This window comes from Lonchura striata, chromosome 4, assembly GCF_050655825.1.
Source record: "Lonchura striata isolate lonStrDom1 chromosome 4, ASM5065582v1, whole genome shotgun sequence".
NCBI classification, from domain to species: Eukaryota; Metazoa; Chordata; class Aves; order Passeriformes; family Estrildidae; genus Lonchura; species Lonchura striata.
The window spans coordinates 36036243-36055575 of NC_140706.1; the positions used below are offsets into that span (position 1 = coordinate 36036243).

The following is a 19333-nucleotide window of genomic DNA, read 5'->3' on the forward strand; positions in this document are numbered from 1 at the left end:
CCTACATAATCTCTTTTTGTTTTGATTAACTCCTCCAAACTCACTACCTAGTGGTTGAAAATGAGTCTTTCTCTCTGAATTTCAGGTCTGCTCACTCTTGACGCAGCCAGCATGGACACAAATTATTACTCTCTTTTTTTGCAGCTCTTCATTCAGAAGCAGTGACAGTGTAATTTCTTTGGTGAAAAGTGGTTCCACTCCTGCTCCTTTGTGCCTGCAACTTCCTGCAAGGAGCTCCTGCACAATTTAGGAAGCATGGATTAGGGATGGCCATGGTGGAATGGAAGAGGAGAGGAGATAAAATCTCCTTTATGACAGAACACAGTCCTTTATTTCTCTTCATCCTGCTCATTCTCTCTTTGAAGTTAAAAGTTACAATGACTTCAATGACTTATTCCTGTAGATAACTTCATACATAAAGACCTGGCTAAAAGATCTGCAGGAACATTTAGCCCTAATTTAAACTAAAACCACAGCCTTTGCAAATATTAAACTAAACAGACAAAATAATAAACAAATTCACAGTTATATACATACATAACAGGAATCTGGTTTAATTAGCATTTGGCTTTTCCTAGACACTCTTTAAATATCTGCAAATTGCCATCAATTTTCATTATTTTAATTGTTTCTGGGAGTACAAACATTTTTATTTATCCATTGAACAATGGGTAAACAATCATATTGTATCTGTGTATTTATCATATAACAGTTATATCTTGACAGACTTCAGAGCTGTCTTCACAGCATTTACCAGAAGCTACCTGATTTGACAACTAGGAAATGCATAACTCTGCATTTCAATGCAAATTATTTAAACTCATAATCAATAAACTGTGGCCTATTCTCAAGCACTATCATGGCCATTATAATAAAATAAAATACTTGGTGCTTTGCTGTAGCGTAGTCCGAGAAAGGTTTTCTTTAAAAACACAGGAGGTTAGGCAAGAAAAATTGCTTTTTCAAGGCAGGCAATATCTATACCAACCCCTATACCATTGTCCAGTGCTGTTATGCTGGTTTGCTCTGGTTTTTGGTGATTGTAACAAAACACAACAATGTTCTAATTGTGGCTTTCCATTTTAAATTAATACAGCATCCTTCCTACAAGTGGGTTCTCTTCAGGTCCTATGTGAATTTCCTTTATTAATGTGTCTTGGCTTCAAATTCCTCTTACTCTTCCTTTTCTCACTTCTTTTAGAAACTGTTTTTCAGTCTCCGATTCCTCTCCCTGTCCCTCTCACTAAATAGCACCTTACCTGACATGCTTTTCTCAGTCTCTTATTTTCATTATGAAGTTGGCCCTTTGGCCTTAAACTGAACTCCCATTTTCTGCATTTTCATTCTTCATCCTATCCATCAGAAATGTTACAGTCATGTATGGGGGGCACACAGCTCCTGACATTTGTGTCCTACAATTTCATAAGAGATTTTTTGCTGAAATGACTAAAAAGATATTAAAATATCAAATAGTTTAGATTCAGATATTAAACTTTCAGTCCATATTTCTTGAGATTTTCAATTTGGTGGGACTTGTATAGTTCATGTGGAACTTATTCATTTGCTTCTATTTCCACACTTTGCACTTTTTGTAACCAAGCAATCCAACAGAGGACTGCTTTATTTGGCATCTCATCTGGTCTGGCCAGCCCAAATAGGTATAGAACTCTGCGCAGAAAAAGAAAGTTAACTTGGCCCTTGTCAAAACCTCTCCAAATTTCCTCTCCCACCACTAGAATTAAATATTCGGTGAACATAAAGAAAAGCATGAACCTTCTTCATCTGCAAAATTTGCAGAAATAAAAGTGCTGGTGAGTTCTGTCAGCTGATGTAAACCAGCATGGTTTGCCCAGAGATATTAGAGCTTCACTAAGGTGATATCAGTAGCAGCTAAAGAGTTAGTCCCTGAGTTTGCAAGATAGTTTTCAGATTAAATTCATGGGATATAAAAATCTGCCGTGTCTTCTCTGTTCTTGCCTTAATCTTTTCCCTGCCATCTGACCATTTCACCACAGTCAATGTGGAAATCTCCCTGCTGGAAACACTGGGACCAAAGGATGTGCTATTGCCAAAAGCTGTCTGTTAACAGAACATCAAGATGTTTTGTTCTGCAATTCCAGCTCTAAGTGGCTGAATCTCTGATGTCTTTCCAAGAACCCTAGGTTTCTATTTCCATTAATGGAAACAATTTACATGTACCTGAGCTCTCACAAGTAGCTTAGTGTCTCTGTTCACAGCTAAAACAAAATACATGTTTTGAACAAGAGGCCCTTGATTGCTATTTATTAACACTGGGACTTGTAGAAAATGTCACAGATGCTGAGTGGGGTTAGTTAGGATTTCCTTTCCTTTCTAGATTCAACCCCTACAAGGAAAGCTGTTGGAAACAACAATGCCAATTCATTTATCTTTATAGATTTCTTTCTGGAACACTGTAGCCACACAGTTTGTGGTGATTGGGAGTGGGGCTGTGTCCCAGCCTCATCCCCAGTGGGTGCAGCTGTGAGCAGCAGGGGAGCAGCACTGGCAGCAATGAGCCAGGGAGTGCCCAGGGGCACTGAGCAACCACCAAGGGGAGCAGAGGGCACACAGGGGCAGTGCAGGGACATGAGGGTATAAAAGGTTGGCTGAAGAACAAGAAGAACAGATGTTTGCAGCCTTCTGAAGTGAAATGATGTTGCTTTGTGTGGGTGGATGCCAGAAGCCTTCTGATGAGGTATGGTGTCACTCTGTATGGGCAAGTTCTTAGAGTCTTCTGAAATTGTATGGTGCCACTCCATGTATTGTGGCTGTCTCAACTCCAACAGAACACTGTGCCAAATATTTCAAGTCAAATTTTTATGAGGAAATTCCTTCAGATTAAATGTACTCACTTCATAAGGATTCTTGGCTGACTTAATTTTGGGTTCTATCTAAAAAAACCTATTTGTTATGGATGTGTAAAAGCACCAGTAAATTGATTCATGCACTGGAGCTAAGATGTAAATTCTGCCTAATTTACAATCGTAGAATCCAAGCATATCCTGAGTTACAAAGGCTGTGTTAGGTTCATCAAAGTCCAGCTGCTGGCCCTGAAGAGGACTGCCCCAAGAAGCACACCATGTGCCTGAGAGTGCTGTCCCAATGCTTCTTAGTGCTGTGGCCGCTTCCCTGGGTATAGAATATTTCTCTGAAAATTCCAAAATTACATCAGATCCAATGCACTAGAATCCCATTTTAGGTAAAACTGTCCTTTTATATGTAGTTCATTATTCTAACATTGTTTCAATTTTTAATGTTGTAATACCTTCTAGGTATAGATCATGAGAAAATTCTGTGCCATGAAATTATTTTCTGTTAACCTTAAAGTAAAGCTAATGTATAGTCTTGTGCACTCTACAAGTATTTGTATTCTAGTTCAGGTTAATTTGTTGTAGGTGCTAAATATATGTAAATATATTATTTGTCTAAATTTTTATAGTTATAACACTGAATAAAAATTTAAACTGACACAAAACCATGCCAAGTATCATCTAGACAAATATTCTTGAGAAATCAAAATAGATTTCTCTTCTACTGGTAAGAAAAGCCTGACAACAGCACATTTAACAGCTACAGGAGGTATGACATTGGTAGTTTTTAGATTGAGATTTTGATGTTTCTTTAGATTTCCAGTAAAAACTGGTGGACTTCTGCTTGTAATTATATGAATTTCTGAAAGGCTTCACATTAGATAAATTCCTGGTGTACTATTTGCATCTTTTATGGATTCAGTTTATGATCCCTAAGATCATCTTCAACTGTCCATTCCTTCATAAACACCAGCCTTCAAAGGGCTGTTTTGAAATGTGGATTATTTGAATTTGGGTTCTGCTTCTGTTCAAGTGAGGGGTCATCTTTCGACCTTGCCTACATTTTAGTGAAGCTAATTTTCTGGTCTTTCTAAAGAGATAATAATCACATCCTGCTGAGAACAGATTTGTTTTTTAGCTTGAATTAAAGAACATGATTATACTGCTTTGCTTAATACAGTCTTCTCTTTCTTTCATTTTAACTGTCATTTATCAACGTCTCAAAGTAGTATGATTCAGTTTATTTGTGTTATTAGGACTCCTTCCATGTAGATTAGGATAATAAATTTTAGATGATCTGTTTTCAGAATCAGACATATTGCTGCCTAAATCTAACGGGGAGGAGAACCCTTGTAAAAAAGGAGAAACTCTTGTTTTAATAGGTTCTTTGTTTTAAGTTCTGGGATATAGTTATTGAAAAGATTGAATTTATGATGTTTGAATTTCCTTAGATATATTAAAACCTTATAAATGAAGCTCAACATGTTTCCAGGCATTTGTTTGTTGAAATTATTGTATACCATTCAACAAAGAAAACAGCATTTCTTGCTTATCTGTTAACATGCTTCTGCTTTCAGAATTCAAATATTTGAAATTGGTTTGCTTTTACTTTTTTTATTATCATTTTAGGTAAAATTCATGTGTGTGCATGCTAGAATAATAGTTATTATATTCTATAGTTGAAACTCTTATTACCTAATACACTAGGATATTAGACTACACTTAATACATATACAGCCACTGTGAGATTTTGGGTTGCTTTTTAAGTTTAGTAAATTAAATCAAGCCTTGTGCCTTTGAAAAATCATCCTGCAATGGATTTCTTGGCAAAAACTTTTGACATGGAAAAAGAATGTACAAAGGTGATTGTCTGTTCTCTGAACTAATCATCACTTTTCTAAAGAGGAAAACAGTATCTTCAGAATTTTGATGAGTAGAAATCAGTTTCTGACCTTTCTCTGACTCTTTTAGGTCCACCATGCTACTCTGCCATGGTGGATAAAATGAAGGTAAGGAGCCCAAAATAGTCTATTAGTTCTCAGCAAGAAAATTGGAGGTTACAATGTTCCTGATGGTGGAGCCAGTGAATGAGGTACATCTAGTACATATACACATAGCAGAGAAAGTCTTCAACTTTCCCTGTTCTCTGTAGTTTATATCTAATGATTTCTTTTCCTTTCCAAGGAGCAAAGGTAATGGATGTTCCTATGGAATATAGGATCCAAATACATTCTTTAACCAGACTATTTTCTCAGCCTTTGGAAATCAAAAAGCTTAATCCAGTTTTTAAATAATTTTTATAAAGTAGCTCTCTTATACAAACTTTTCTTTAGATTTACATCAGTGTGCATTCATTATGATTGAAATTACATAGAAATCAGAGGTAGGGCCTTTATCAAGCTTCATACTCTAACCAAATATATATACACCTTTTGAATTTCCTCTTTAGGCCCCCTGGAGACTTTTCCTTATCTGTACTCTCTCCCTGCCATCTTTGTATTCTATTAAAAATTAATGGATTACCTTGACAATAGCCACCTGAACTGGCAAGCTTTTCCTGTGATTTTTTTTCTTTTTTGGTTCGGAATTACAGGTTAGGGTCAAGCCATTCTGAGACCAGAGTAGACTGAAAAGAACACCCCCAATGGATTAGTCCTAATTTATTTGACCCAGGTGTTCCTGTAATTGTGACACACTGAAAAATTTCACAGTGCTTTAATGGCTCTTAAACTTAAATTTCCACCTGCTCTTTCTGGCAGTGTGGTATTGCTCATGTTCCTTGTGTTCCTTTGTTTATTTAGGTGTGTTTCTTTGTTTCTGCATCTAATTTAGCACATTTAAAAAAAAAAGGAATAGTAAAATTTAAAAGGCTGGTAGTGAGAGTTTCTCACATTACCACCACATGCACTACTAACACACAGGTGTTCACCAGAAGAACAGGTAAAGCACGGTGTGAATGATATTCATAATGAATGTTTCCCCAGATGCAATTAAACATCTGTTATATACACTATATAGCTCATTTCGTTTCTGCATAGCTATCAGAATAAAAAACAGAACCTCACAGGGAGTTCCTTAAAACTTGCATAAACCCACCCATGTTGTCTTTGATGGGGTGAAAGACAACCTCATTTCACTGAACAACCTTATATCTGAGAACTTCACAGGAAGCTCTTTCAACATCTGATGCTAGAACCTGCTTATTCTGTGATCTATGTTCTGGAAGACACCAGTTCTGCCACATCTTGAAGATGGTTCACGTAGTTCATAATGTAGTTGATGTAAACAATGACACTTCTACCAGGAAAGCAGACAAAGCACATATGAAGAAAATTCAGGAAGACAAGATGAAAGGTTAGCAAGCTGAAGTCTACAACATCCATATTAGAATGCTTTTCCTTAATAACTAAGAACCAAAGGGTCTGGAAGAATCTGCTGGTCAATGTCTTACTAAATTTCTGCATTATTCAGTCTCTGTGTAGTGTAACTGATTGCAGCTCAAAAATGCAAGAATCTGCTTATTTGTAAAGCTCTGTACTTGTAGTTTCCCCAAAATAGTAACAAACCAGCAAGAATCAGGGTTATCTTCTCACAGAATTTCAAATCACATCAACTTATCAATTAAATTAATTATACCTTTTAATCTTCTGTCAGGTCCTTGGGGTGTAGTTCTGATGGTCATTCTCACTGAGGACAATTTCTTCAATTAAACCAACTTTGATATTGTATAATAAACCCCAATCTAACTAATTCTTGATTCTTGCTTCAAAATGACCTTGGCTGCAACTATATGTCCTTGTCTTTTGCTTTTTATCCTCTGTTTTCAGCAGCAGGTACTGCCCGTGACATTCTTTTCAGGTGTAACCAGTACTAAACTTTGACTTTTAAATCAAATTATTCCAATTCACATCTTTACTTTTTTATAAAACTGCCTTCTGGCTCCCTTCAAGTGCTTCCAATTGAGCTGCTCACAGTCCATGAGGAGTCGTTGGCACTTGGTGCTGCTAAATGTATGCAAGACTTTGTTTTCAGCCTCACCAGAGCTGCATTTCAACACTGTGATGATTTATTACTTCACTGAATTTCATTTGCTTTGTCATCTTGGCATTTATGAGTCGGAATTGACCGATGTCCAATGTAATAAAAGTACCAAGCATGGGTCAAGCATGTCTGACACTTGTACGTTGTTATCAGTGGGCTAAGGAGTTTAGCTCTCAATCATCCAAAGTCATGTCTTCCAATTCATCTAAACTATTTAGTATCCAGATCAAGAATGTGCTGAAAAGTGACCATGATTGCCTTCTTGTTTCATGCTGAACAGTGACCTGAAGCTCTTGTTTAATTTCTGTCACTCTTTGCCATACAGCACACGTAGCTTCTACAGATGTTATTGTTCCCTGGGTGCTATTGCTTTTTTTCCTGTTATCCATCATGAGCTCCTCCTAAAGGAGACTTTCTAAAATTAATGAAAAAGTATTCTAGTCCTATTTTTTCTCTTCTTTCTCTTCCCCTTCCCTCAGTTTTTGCTGAAGTTGACATTCTGGCTTGTGGCAGAAATTATATGTTCTTTTCCAACAAGCTTGTAACAGTTTGGTCTTGTGATCTTATAGCTTTCTGAAAGATGCAGTGGAAAAAACACTGGAGACAAAACACATATATAGATATACAAGTAAAAATGCTACAAATTCATTTTGGAATTCCTTGCTTATTGTTACTTTCTGTTAACATAACGTTATCTCTGTCATCACATGCATTTTCATAAATGGAAATGCAGTAGAGCAGAATCTACCTGGCTAAAATGAAAAATGCCAACAGCAGTTGACACACCACAGCACAAGGTACTGGCTGAAACTTCTCTTAGCACCAGGATTGAGTTGAGGTTTTTGCAGTGAGCCAACATGGACTTAAGTTATAGACAGTAAAAGACACTAAGATAGTCCTCACATAGCAGGAAGCATGTTGCCTTCAAATTGCACACCTGCTGGCCATCTCACAATTTATGTCAAGGAAAATATGCTGGCGGGAGGGAAGTCTGTGAAGACTGCCTTAAACACCAGTTCAGTTCTCTACTTCAGAGGACAACTTTAGATTATTGTGCTGAGCAGAGAGAGGAGTTGAATTTAGGACATACTACCTAGATAGGCATTATTGTTCCCTTTTAAGATCTTGTGTTTGGGTAGCTTAGCAAGAAACACAGAACTGTTAGAGCAAGTCTGTAGAGCACAAGATCTGTTATGTTACAAGTAATATATGCATTTCAAGATTTTATATTACTTTATGAGGCTCAGAGCTGATGACCTTCTCTGCCTATCTCTTTCAGACTAGGGCATCTTCCAGAATTAGTTTTATCTAGCTGAAAGGAACCTAGCTTCTGAGTTCCCTTACAGAGCCTCTGGGAAGCTATGCTGAAATGCCTCCTTAATCCACTTTGTTACATTGGTATGGACACCTCCAGGGAAAAGTGAAAGATAAAGACCCATGATAGAAATCAAAAGAGAAGAGCAAAATATAAAGGCATTAAAGATGGGCAAAAGGAGGACTAGACTGACCATGGGGCTAAGAATTTATATATTCCAGATAGTCCAAATTCAAAAGGATCTTTTGGTTCACTAGTTGTTCTTTTTTTAGAGGAAATAATTAGATGTCTTGTGAAAGCTTCTTATCTCCTTCTATTTTTATAAGAGAATACATAAACTACGCAACAGACATGGAAGTGAAAAATCACTTTTAACAGTGGAAATTTCCATTTTCATTAGAACCTTTCTATATTTTCTCTTGTGAGGTCTTATTTTGGGGAAAATGGGAAAGAGGGAGAAGAAAATAGAAGGCAGAAAAATAGACACAGATTTATTGTGAGTTGGGGAAAAATGTAAGCAAAACAAATTTCTTTAGAATGAAAATATTTTCTTTTTTTTTTCCTTTAAAAATGTTAGATACTGTCCCTATGTTGAAAACATTGCTTTCATATTTTTACCAGTTTGGACTCAAGTTTTTAGACAGTGTGTTTTCTTGCAGGTGGGTGATGAGGAAGGAGGAGATTATATTGTCATTCTTTAGCATGGTAATATACTTCTAATGCCTATAAGACAGTACTCAGAGCTTACTTTCTATTAAACAGAAAATATTTTTATTAGTAAATTACATGTAGTATGATTAATTTATTTCAGTTATAGCTTCAGCAGTGCTTCAGTGCCTTGGGTATTTTCATTTTTGTGTATTTTTTAATATTTTCACAATCAAGCTTCCATGTATTACTATGCCTAATGCCTCAGATTTTTGTCCTTCTCTGACATATTGTATCCCATTATTTAAAAGTGCAGGAACCATTTTGTGGCTCATACTTTCAAGGGGCCAAGTTAAACAATTGTAAGGTTGAATAAATTTCTATGTGTTTAGCACTATAATCACCCTGAAAATTCATTTGCTTTTGCTTTAGAATAGATATATATTCTCACATGTAAATAAGTAGGTATCATATAATACGTGCAAAGAAGCGTACTAGCCTTTATCTTCTATCACTGCTGCATTTGCCAGAATTGTCTGTTAAAATATCATTTTAGGTCTGAAGGGATTGAATAACTTCAGAAAAACTTTTTTACCCCCTTTAAAATTTGAATTTTATCTTATCTATGATTTTATGCTCTCAAAATTATGCTGTCTTAATGCTCAGTCCCAACATTCAGTCCCAGGCTAGAAAGCTATTAAGTTCAGCTATCTCACAATACTGTTGTATTGGAAATTAAGACTTCCTGAGGAAAATAGACCTCATTCTCACAACTCCCAAGGACCACTAGCTCTCCTAGAGTTTTGCATAATTATGTTCTTAAGCATAAACAAGTTATTAAAGGTCACTTTTGCAATGTGTCAAAAATTCTTCTTGCATTATCCTCATGCATGCTGCTGAACAAGTTTGAGTATAAGAATGAGGCAGTAAAGAAAAGAGTTCCTACTGAAAAAAAAGGAATTAGTCTTCTGCAGTTTCTAAAATGTTGATATTGTTGCACAAGATCCTCTTATATATTCTATGCAGTTGTATGATATAGTTTTAGCATCACCAGCAGCCAATTTAGACAAAATAGCTTAATTCCCTCACAAATCATTATCCATATCTGTAATTTGCTTGTACTTTTATCTGGGAGAGCTATTATATGTGCTTCTTGCTTTACAACCCAAAGAAAGGAGAAGCTCACAGTCCATGCACACAGTTACAGAGCTTGGCAGAAGTTACCATTATCCTGCACCATGTATAAAGCTTTCACTAAGAGCTCCCTTCATCCAGTAAATGAAGATGAATGCTTATTAGGAAAAAAGGGCTTGCTGTGATCAACTTCCCAAAAATAATCAGAGTGAGGCACGCAACCTGAACATTAGGGCTCTTAATGGCTGCTTTGGAGTGAACTGAGGAAGGCTAAGGATCCTTGGCTGCTTGCACTGAGTCATAACTTCTTAAACAAGGCCCTAAGTCAGAGCTATCAGTCCTGTGGTGCTGTTTTCCTGGCTCAAGATAAGCCTGTCTCTCTATCCCAGGCTAGGGCCTGTGATTTAACATAGCAATGACAGCAATTGCTAGCCCCAAAAACATCCTTAGCAACCCTCATCTAATACAAATCACTTATTCTTTGTGAAAGATGAGTGAGTCATGCAAGTAACAGACGGCACATTAAGAGTACATTGTTAAAGTGTGCTTTAATTAGTTATGTGGCATATAATGATGTGGGGTCAAATAATAATTTAATTTTTGTACACTATCCTTTTTTTGTACATTACCAGTGGACCACCCTCCATGATGAAGGAACTCTCAATAACATACAAGATACTTAACAGGATACTTACTAGAGAACATGAGGAAATTCTTTATTCTTTTGCCACAATAGCTCTTTACATGTTTTTAAAGTCCTTTTTGTGTTATATAAGTGACTTTGAAAGTTGTAGCACAAAACTTTGTAAAATATCATTGGAAAAAAGAAAACAGATGTAAACCCCATGCCATAAAATTAAATGAGCTTTTTAGACAAAGTATAACATAGCACTTAGCTATTAATTTTTACTTCTACATCATAAAAGCCTAAGGCTAACCCTTTATATATCTCTAAGCATACTGAGTTTGGTTTCTGGAAGAAAAATCTTTGGTTTATTTTTGTTATATCAAATAATACCACACTGATTAAAGAAATAAGACGCAACAACAACACAACACTCTGAAGTGACTCCATGTAGAAGATGGATTTACTTTAAAGAGTTGGTACAGTAGCACATAAGATAAAGTATTTTTCAAAAAATGAAAACAACTCACTCATAAAATAAACCTACAAGCAGAAAAATAAGCAATAAACTCTAAGGTTTAGCTCTTCAGATTTTGAGTTGAAGTTGTCTCCATGAACTTGGGATTATTGCCTTATCATAATTACAGATCAGGCCACTGAAATCAGGAGATTGTTTTATATGCTAACAAGATTAGATGTTTTTATGCTTCATTTACATTCGCTTTCACTTTATTCTCAACATTTTAACATTTACTGAAGAGCAATGACACAAGAAGTTGGAGATAAACCTGTAAATGTGCTGATTTCAGCTTCCATACTAGACAAATTTATAGGTACAAGCATATGTGTACACACGCCTACATTTTGTAGAGTACTGCTTCAGCCCTTGCCAGGCACCCTTACAGGAATCATTGCTGTGACCCTGTAGAGAACTTGAGGCTCAAGAAGAGCCCTGCCAAGATCCATGTAGCACCAGTTACAGGAACTGGATCCTAGGAAAAAAAGGACAAATCATTATTATATCATTTTAGGAAATGAAGTATCACTTTGGTTATTCTTAACAGTGACCACCAGTAGCAGTGGTGGGACTGTGAAGAGATTGAATCAATCTCTTCACAAAGGTTCTAATACATGGAAATCAAGAAATTATAACAATTCCATGATATGGGGAGCTCTTTTCCCCCAAAGAAAGTGGCTTCTTTCCAGTGCAATTTTTATGAGTCACTTTTTTTTTAATCTCATTTAATCCTTGAGCTGTCTCTTTGACTGGTAACTACATTTGAAACTCTCTCCAACATTCACATCTAGCACAGTCATGGATACTAACACTGTCAACATGGAAATCCAACTCCTGTCATAGTAACCTCACATGTATTTCTCTCATGCACAAAGTTTGCCATTGTCTTCTACACTCTTATCATCCTACTGGACTAGCAGTATAGAGCTGAATTTTACAAATTGTCTTGGATCCTCAAACTGTCACCCTAAGTATTTTATTATATGAAAGCAATAAAGAAGCTTCTTACTGCCTACGCACCATTCTGTAATTGTTGCCACTGTGCCAACAAATCTGTTTTAGTCTTGACACATAGACCATTTCATAATATAAAATGAAATTATTTGATTGATTGCCCCTTGTGTCTACCCAAATGTGATTCTATCAGGATCTGGTGACAAGAATTTTCTCTTGATAAGAACTATGAACTTGGGACCAAGACTTTCGCATGCTGAAATTTTTCTGTCAGTCCCTTGGGTAATTCCCACAGCAGTCACTGAGGCAGTTTATTCTCTTTCAAAGACCCAGAGACAGGATTATAACACATCTACCTGGTACCAGCTTAACAAAACTGATTATTTTTTTCATTAAAAACTAAGAATAAAAATACCGTTAAGATGTCTGATAACATTAGTTGACTTACAGATCTCCAACCAAATTAAACATTCACTACAGCTAAGGTTTGAGGGTCAAGGCTATTTTGTAGCGTGCACAGCACTTGAGTTAGAACTTTAAAAGTTCAGCGTTTCAGTATCATCATTAATGTTTTTTATCACTGCTGACATGAACTAATGAAGTCCTAAACTAGACTTGTACTAATTCATATTAATCAAATTGTCGGTTTGGACTGCTTATCCTCTCTCCCTTTTGATTTATAGATCTCATCATTTTCTTCATTCACAAATTAAGACATATCAGTAGCATATTAAAACAAAGTTAAAAGTCAGCTGGATAAATTCTTTAAAGTATTCTTAGTCATGATGTATTTTGCAATTTTAGTTAAAGAAAAGCTGTCTTGAAAGTCTCACCCTGAGCAGTCAAAATTGAGAAATCAGTTTAAATGTTACGATGGCATTAAGGAGTTTTGGTTCATCCTTCATCCAGGCATTTCCTTGCTGGCATTAGAAACAATTACACAACCTCCCTGTCTCTAGAGTCTTGTAGTATGGTCTTGCAGGCCGGTTAATGGAAAGTAAATACTATTTGAATCTTCTGAATATTTTACATAACATACATAACAAATAAGACCAGAGTAAAGATTGATATTCATGCCAGTAACTAAAAATGGCTAATGAGCCTCCATTTTATTTACTGATGGGCATAGAATATTTCCAGATAGTCATTCAAAGCAGAACCCTAATTTATTGATTCACAGTTAAACTTGGAAAGATAATAACTTTGTCCACTGACTACAAGAGAGGCTGGACTCTTAAATCAGATATCTAAAGACAGAATATCTGATATGTAAAATACTACCTAGAAAATAATCATATAATAGAAAATAATATCACTTATAAATGATAAGGATATTATAACATAACTCCTATAAAGTTTGAATTCATGGATGAATGTGAACTCTGCTTTTCCAGCTGAGTATCTTGTAGCTTTGCTATTAAGAAATAATTCATTAATGTGTCACAAACACAGTATTGGTACTCAATAAGACTGTTCTGAATGCATTTCCAAAGCATGTGATTAAGCCAGTGGCACAATTTCAAGTCAATACATCACTCAGGAGTACTGAAAGAGACCTCTTATTCTATTATTACTCTCAAATTGCACTACTCCAAAAGTTAGTTAATTAGCAGCCAAGTATGACAGTTTCATCCTGTGATGGTTTCCTGTCTGTGAAAGGATATCAGTTTAAGTATGGTTGCTAAGATTTAGTGTTGTATATCACAGAAGTAGGCTTCAAGGCACTTGCAGATTGGCTGCTTGAGAACTCTAAGTGTTTTGCTGAATATGTTCCAAAGGGCCTGACTTTTCAAAAAATGTGACTGCTTAACACATTTGGCCTTACAACATGCAATAGTTTTTGTAGCTTCATGATAATTATTTATATTGGTAAGAGAAAAGATGGATTAGTAAACTCAATATAAAATAAAACTGACAAAAGCAAAATCCAAGGTAGTCTGCTTTTTTAGACTGGGAATTCCACCTGTATGATATTGAAGGAGAAAGAACAAAGGGTGGCAGAATGAAAGCAAATTGTAAAGAAAAATACATAAAAAATAGAATAAATTATTTTAAAGAAATCAATAGCTGTATGAGAGAAATAGAAATTAGGTGGCAAGAGATACAGCCTGGCAAAGACAGTGGTAAGAGAAGGTAAATATTTCAGGGAGCTTCTAAATGATGGAACAGATTGCTTTTGCCTACCTGGCTTTGTTGTAAAGGTGACTACGCTATTATTGGATAGTGAGTATGCTTTGCACATTGTTAACAATATAAACAAATACATATGTATTTGTAACACTGTAAAAAAATATATTTTTACATTAATCACTGCCAGATACATATCAGGTCATTAAAAACAAACCAACTGATTTTACTTTGAATAAACTACAGCAAATAGCAACACTGAGTTTTGATTGATTTTAAGAACAATCATCAAGTTCTTCTTGACAGTAAATTTGGAAATTTGAATTGACTTTTAAACAAAGAGTAGCTGAACATGAATTTTACCTCTTCACTGCGGTCATCACATTACCACAGGTGATGGTCCCAGTATTTAATTTATGTAATTATGCAACTTACATTTGCAGAAAATTTCATCCAAAATTTGTAGACCTTATAATAAATTAGCTTTTATAAGAGTGATTTAGGCATGATACTGCATATCTTACAATATGCAGGTTATAAAATGTTCTATTACTATTTTGAAAAGCGATTAACTTAATAAATAGAATTGAAGATGTCTCTTACATCAGGTATATGAATCCTGATAGCTTGAGTTTTATGGACATTCCTGGACAAATATTTTCTTTTTAGTTTACTTGACTTTTTTTGGTTTCTAAACTGGCTTAGAACCTAAAGTGAAGCTTTGCCAGTGTTATCAATTTCCTTCCAACTTTGAGTCAAAGTCACTAAATACAGAGTTTCCCTATAATCCCATAGTTTTTGCTAGATTTAATTTATTTTTCTGCTAATCTTGATATTTTTTTTAGTGTTACTAAACTTATAATCATATAACAGATAAAAGAGTCAGTCAATTAAAAAATGCTTAAACCATGAGATTTTAAAATCTTTATATGGTCTCCTCTGTGTTTTTTTCACTTGTTTTGCAACAGTCCATCCTCAACATCAGTGGCCATAAAACAGAAAATCTAAAAAGGTAGACATAAATATGATACTCAAAAAGCCAAGCTTTCCCCATTGTTTGCTGGAGAATACTTAAAACAACTTACTGAGTTTTCAAGAATTCACATACTTGTAAAAACTGTTTACTTTTGCATTTTTTTATAGGTAATGCGAATCTTTGGGCTCCTGACTTGGTAGATATCAGAGTTGGAAACTCTGTTTATGCCCTTTTTATCATGTGATCATACTAAATTTTGTTGCTGCTTTTTCAGTTATTTCCCTCAAAACTTAATTTTAATAAAGCTAATTAGATATGTGATTTCCTAACAATTATAATTTAATACCATAGCACACTAGTATATATCATGCCTGTGATGTCCATTAAGGCAGCTTTTCCAAATCATCCCTCTGCTAAGAAGAAGACAAGGCTTGACACATAGAGGTTGCCCACAATCTTTTGAGTTGCTTTAGCTGTGATCAAATTTCCAATTACAATTATTTTCAGTGTAAGCAAATGGGAGCTGAACTGTCCAACACAAGTGGGTGGGACTGAGCACTGCTCTCCTGTTGTGCGTCAGACCACATGGCAACGGTTGACTCAAAAACCATGATCCTCATGTCCCCAGGCTGCACACACCAGTTCTGCACATTGCACATACAGATTAATTATGCAGCTTCCTCCTCCACCTTTATCTAGGACTGATGAATAACTGAAAACTCATCCAACTCAGCTTGTATAGTTTTTTCTGTGCCATGAAGATTGCCTAATTAATATTCTGTACTTTTATAACCTTTGGCCTTTATTCAAAATAGTACTTAATCCTACTTGAATCCAGTAGGAGCCAGCTGACATACTGACTGAGAACAGTTTTTCCCTGCCTGAAGTTTTAGGCTACTTTGAGACCACAATATAATAATAAATATAAGAAATAAAATATCATTATTTTTTCATCAATCAGCAGCAGCCTGAAGAGTAAACCAATAAAATCCATTATTCCTGACACCTCTAATTTTTTGCTCCAGTTACAGTTTTTAAAATATGTCATTTGTCAAGCTACTGGATATTTCCAATTAAAGAAGCAGTCAAATAAGCTAGAAAGCTTGTTAGCTAATGTCTGACAATCAGCCATGTGCAAAGCCTTACCAAAAGCAAGTGGCTTTCATTATTTCCAGTAGAGACTGAAAGTTACATGATTAAAGAAATTGATTCCAATTATTTAGGATCCCATTCCAAGAGCAAATAATAAATCAAACCATAAGTGGCATCGGTCTCACTAAAATAGTGATAGCACCTTTACTGCTGAAGAATATGTGCTTAGCCATTGGCCATTTTTTTTTCAAGGGGAATTTCAGATATGTGATGGAATTCCAGCTACTTGTAGAACGTCCAGCCACGTGTTCATAAATAGAATTTTGTGGTGTATAAACTTCGGATGACTAAGATTTGGTTATAAAATAACATAACACTCCATATTGGGAAATCTTTTTAAAGTTGAGTGGTTCCTTTTATTCTCTATATATCAACTTCCTAATGGCTTTTCAACAGTTTGAGCCATTTTCTAAAATTACCACAGCTGCTTCACATTAGTTATGGGGTTCTGTTGCTAAGAGACCTTCTGCTTGCTAAGTCTTGCTAGATCCCTAAACTAGATTTTTTGTTGTTGATTGCATATTCGCAGAAAACACTATCATGCAACAAGACTTGGTATAACTTTTCCTTCCAAACTGGTTCAACCGGTGTAGAGACTTTCAACCTGCTAATAGCAGAGCAGTCTTAGATAATGCTGCCTCTGCCTATTGACTAAGCAATTCATTGTTCTGAAGACTTCAGTATGTTTTGTACTGTTCCCTTCTTTGTTTTCTGTTGAATGTTTGACAGAGCTGAATTTTGTATTTGTTTTACTGTTTTGACAATAATCATGTTTCCATTAACAAGCATATTTAAAAACAGATTTTATTAATTTCACCAGTTCACAAGGAATGGGAGGTAACTTCTACAAGAAGGAATCAGGACATATCTGAAAGCAGAAAGGGCTGGTGGACTCAGCTCCCCAGTGTTCTGCTCACTGAGCAGTCGCTTCCATCCAAGTGGTGAATACAACACATTCTGTGCTACCATTTAGATCTGATTACTAGTTTCACTGTTGGAACCATGAGGAAACAAGGTAAAAATCAACAGCAACCAGGTTCCAGATGGAGTATTTAAACAGTAGTCCCCATCTAGAATAAACATCATGGAAAGTGAAGAGGGAGAAGTCTGTGATGGAAGGAAGTGGGTAGGGACTTGCAGGAATACTTGCATCAGAAATGTAACCAGGACAGAAATATAAGGTGGAGTTGACCAGTCATGAAAGAGAGAGTGGATCACAGTTTGTACCTGAGAAACCCAAATGTTGAGCCGGTGTTTTCTTTCATGGCAACTCGGGCCCCCACCTCAACTGGATAGGGATGGCGACTTCCAGTGAAAAATCGGATGGTGTGTGACAAAGGGATTCTGGGCTGTCAGCTCTCAGTTCTGGTGATGGAGAACAGAGAAAGGTGACCTATTCACACATCTGCAGAATTGCTCTCAGGACAGGAAAAGAAAACACATGGGGCTTCTCTGGATAACACTTCCCAGAAAGAGGAATGGGTTGACAAAGTTAGGAATGGTGGGGATGGGGTTTTATTTGTGGTTTTGACACAACAGCACTGAAGACTTGGGTTTCTGGTTCCAGAGTGCCAGCACAAAACCCATTTCCTTTCCATGTTCCTTTTCTCCTTGACTAAATGCCTGGTAACAAGGAGTTCATTCTCAGGTAGCTGGGGAACAGGAACACCAACAGGGTACTTGCGTGGAATTTCAGGCTAACTGTAGACAAAGTTGAACAAAAAAGTTAATGCAATTCAGAATAATTTTGTATAGGAAAATTTTGAGATAATATTTTGATTAGGAAATAAGGCGTTTAGAAATTAAGTACAAAAACAGGAATATCAGTGGTTATTGACCCCTCATACCCATATTTTCATTTCTGTCCAACAAAGGATATCAAAGAATGAGAGAGAAAATATTTTTGATGTGCATTTTAAGATTCACCTAGCATTTCATTACTTTATTGTTAGCTGCTTGTTATACAAGAAGCCTTGTTCTTGTATAAAAAATTTCAAAGGTTTGGTATGACTGGAGAAGGGGAAAAATAGAATGTGAAAATAGAATATAATTACTAACGATATGAAAGAAGACTCTCTGGTGGTGAAGACTATAAAGCATATTCCACAGAGGTAGAGTGGTCCCTACTATTTGAGTTTACTCATAATAATTTTGACAAAAATCTGTTGGTGACAGTGGTGCAGCAGATCCTGTCTTACAGGGGAGGAATATTCTTCAACAACACATGATACTCTTTCAATCCCCTGACAGAATTTCTTACAGTCCAAGATGATAAACACTTAAAAGAGACTTCAAGACATACAGGATTTTTCAGTTCTCACTTACCTGGAAAGGGTGTCAGTGTAGAGGTAACCTGTGCATGTAAGCAAACGAACATGCATGATAATCAGCTTCAGGCAACTGAATACAGTGAAGTAGGAATTAGCTATGTCTTTAGGTCAGAGCATTATCACAGCCCTTATGAAAATGAAAGAAGGCATTTGACATTAAGTAGAGCTTTTCTGTTTTAATACTATATTCATGTTCATGGGAAGGAAATTATTTAATTTTAATTGTTTACTTGTGAAAAAAATGCTATGCTGGTTTCAATGGTAAATAAGAATTCATGGATTCCTGATTCTTGGATGAATTACATAGTATTTGTCAATGCTATGACATGTAATGTTTCAAGATTGGTCTAGCCTGGAGTAATGTTTCAGCCATCAGGGAGCATGATACTTTTGTAAAAATAGGCTTGCAATTCAGATAATGATGTTTCCACTGTATTATTTATTTGTTATGTCTGACAGTGAGCTTGGCCCTTTAGAAGAAAAACTAAAAACTTTTTCTGCCCTGGGACTACACAGCCTTTGGCCCAAGTCTTAGAAAGATTTATGTTTGCATAACTTGAGCAATCTCACTGGGATTTAAACATAATACTGAATTTACAAAATGGATACACATGGCAAATGAGTGGGATTACAGTCCAGAACATGGAAAGAAGAATGTACCATGGCATTAGTAGTTTGACCCA

General features: G+C 35.8%; 1 long non-coding RNA gene across 2 annotated transcripts in view; it reads right to left on the bottom strand.

The window, feature by feature from the left end:
* Nucleotides 1-4813: 4813 nt before the first annotated feature.
* LOC146767586 (uncharacterized) overlaps nucleotides 4814-19333 on the bottom strand; it is a 64316-nt gene continuing 49796 nt past the window's right edge. For both annotated transcript variants that reach the window (XR_014954780.1, XR_014954779.1), the window contains 2 exons: nucleotides 17548-17685; nucleotides 4814-11586 (listed from right to left, as the gene is read on the bottom strand). This is a non-coding gene — a long non-coding RNA (uncharacterized LOC146767586). The remainder of the gene's footprint in view (nucleotides 11587-17547; nucleotides 17686-19333) is intronic.